The following is a 3276-nucleotide window of genomic DNA, read 5'->3' as shown; positions in this document are numbered from 1 at the left end:
TAAAACCAAGATTAAAAGCCTCAGGGCATGGTCCGGAACCTTGACAAATTGAATACTCTTCTGTAGATGAAGTCACCAGACCGTTAGCTTCAAGTCTAGGTCATAACGTCGTTTTAACCTTGGGGTTTGAGGATTTTTGGAGGGACAAACCCAGTGTGATGAAGGTTGACGGAGTGTACATTCCCACCAAATTCCCACTCGCAGTATCGGAGAACCAAATATAACACAACCAAATACTCCAAATCTAGCGCAGGAAATGCCACACCATAGCACTTACCTCGAAGGATGGCATCTTAAACAATCCACAACACTGATCACTTAGTGGCAACACAACTTGTACCCAAGGGAGCTCGTACGCTCGACGCCGCAGCCACAGCAGCCACCGTGTGCATTCTTATGGAGAGATTCCATACCGCTCTCACCCGTTGTGTCAATGATGTTATATCAGTTTGTCAAAGAACATGTCTTGAACGAACCTCCTGCCATGCTAGCCGACCAGACTGGTGATGACGCACACCAATCAAGAAGTTTCCTCCAACCACATCAATCATCAGATCGGGTCAAGATCTGGGTCGTTCTCGGTTCTTCCCACTGCCACTGAGAGACATCGATGAGCCGTGCCAGCATTCAACATACCTATTCCTTATCCGCCCTGCTTAAAACAAAAAAAAAAAAAACACAAAAATAAGGCAAGAAAACAAAGGCTAAACATAAATCAAAAAAATAACCAAAAAAAAAATACAATACATAACAAAACAAAACACAAAAAAAAAAAGAAAAAAAAACAAAAAAAAAAAAACCCAGATGACAACGAATAGATAAAAAAACACACACCAAAAAAGCAGAAGGAAGGGTGGAGGGAAAGAGCGTGCGACAGCAGTTCCAAATACGAGAGGGAAAGGCGAAGAGTCAGGTGGACGGTTGCCACGGTACACGAAGAGGCGCCCCGGCCTACAGACATCCGTTCAGAAATTGTACAAAAGGACTAGCCGTCGTCTCACTGACATGTGGGAACGGGACCAGATGTCAACGAAGAGGCTAGTGGGGAGAGGACGGTTGCCACAGAGGTCACACACTGACGACAAGGTCGTCCTGTCAGACCTAGCGCCCACGCGGGTTGGCTTCCGTCCCCCACACAAGCGAAGCCACTTGGCACCCCACACGGTTGGTCCACCACGCCTCTAGGCCAACTCCAGCGTGTGCCGCTCGGACGCGCGCTCGCTCAGCCCCCTTTCCCTCGACCCCGAGCTACCCAACCACGGCTACGTGTTTTCGCACCGCACCCGGCGGCCGGATTTGGAGCGGATTCGGTCGGGCTTGAGCTCGCTCGGTTATGGGAGTCCGCGCCGCGCCATGGACTGGCCCGGCACCGGGCCGGAATGGCGCCGGAAAGGCCGCAAGACGGCCCCCGCAGCATGTACTGGCTCCTCCGTCCCACCCGGGATCTACACCGTCGATGCAGTCACTTCTTGACATCACCAAACACAAAGAAGACATGCGCCCCCGCCGAAAAATGATTCGGCCGCTCAGTGGTGATACGGTCAACAAGTCTCGTCGACGCACCATGGCACTCATTAAACCGATGGACTGCCATAGAAAGGCTCTTGGCGCCGCTCTACGGCATCTACAGAACAAACTGGAAACTCCCGGTATGGTGTATCAGCGTGCTTACAACGATCGGTTGGTTATGCTGCTATATTTTGCTTACGGTTCAGTGCTCTCGGATTAGAACCTTGTTAATTTGCTTAACTAATAATCTTTATGTGTAGAATCGGACCTGCAAGTTTGGTATTGGCGGAAGAAAGCCGACAGTTGATCTATACTTGATAGACGCAATTTATAGTAGATGTGTCTAATGATTTGATCTATCTTAACGTTGTATGCCACTTCATTTAGCCAGCCAGGAGCTTAGAGATACTAAGTGCACTTGTTCACTAGGAATAACTGTAGACATGACGTGAGATGGCAGGTAAACACGCAACGCGTTTATCTTTACACTACGAAGAAGAGGAAAGAAGCACGCAAGAACGCAGCCTCCGCCAGTTAAAAAATATAATAAACAAAAAGTCAACCAATGCAACTGTCATCCCGAGAAAGCCACTAACTAATTCGAACTTTAAGGAAGACTAGAATCGTACTGGAAAGTTCGGAATATCTTCTTAAAAATGATTCTTCTTGCTGGTTCTTGTTTTTCATTTGCGTCTTGCTCTTTCTAGTCAAATTTTTGGTGACTTATTTCCATTGTAACCAAAATCATTATGGAAAACAGATAACTAGGTGCGATAACTATGCACAAGATAACAATGTTACGTTCAAGGCTCGGGACTGATCCTCCGTTGGAGGCTACGAACCACGCATCGAGAAATGGCCCCTGGAACCTCACGACCCCATTCCCCTACGCCAAAAGCGATCCGGGCGATAAGAACAAGGAGTTCCATTTGGGGTCGTTTATAAATGGAGTTGGCCATGTGACGCCCTCGAATTCACATACGTACACTAATCATACACGCAAATGTGTACGATCAAGATCAAGGACTCACGGGAAGATATCACAACACAACTCTAGACACAAATTAAAAATAATACAAGCTTTATATTACAAGCCAGGGGCCTCGAGGGCTCGAATACATAAGCTCGAATACACAAGAGTCAGCGGAAGCAACAATATCTGAGTACAGACATAAGTTAGACAAGTTTGCCTTAAGAAGGCTAGCACAAAAGCAACAACGATCGAAAAGGCAAGGCCTCCTGCCTGGGAGCCTCCTAACTACTCCTGGTCGTCGGCGGTCTCCACGTAGTAGTAGGCATCGGGTGGCATCTGGCTCCTGGGCTCCGACATCTGGTTGCATCAACGGAAAGAAGAAGAAAGGGGGAAAAGGGGGAGCAAAGCAACCGTGAGTACTCATCCAAAGTACTCGCAAGCAAGGATCTACACTACATATGCAACATTATCAAAGGAAGGCTGTATATGTGGACTGGGCTGCAGAAATGCCAGAATAGAGAGAAGGCCTAGTCCTATCGAAGACTAGCATCTTCTGGAAACCACCATCTTGCAGCAACAGGAGGGAGTAGAGTAGCATAAAGTAAAGTAGTAGTAGTGTTATCAACCTCGGCCAGAGATCCTTTCTCGACTCCCTGCGAGAAAGCAATCCCAGAGCCATACTATCCAGTTATCATCACAATCCAATTCTCATCACAAGTATCACAAGTTCTAGTTGTATCGATCGGGATACAACTCCAAGTGTCTACAGCAGTGCTCATCTCTGTCTTTATATA

The sequence above is a fragment of the Triticum urartu genome, chromosome 4 (assembly GCF_003073215.2).
Source record: "Triticum urartu cultivar G1812 chromosome 4, Tu2.1, whole genome shotgun sequence".
Lineage (NCBI taxonomy): Eukaryota > Viridiplantae > Streptophyta > Magnoliopsida > Poales > Poaceae > Triticum > Triticum urartu.
Note: the sequence above shows the minus strand (reverse complement) of the source record.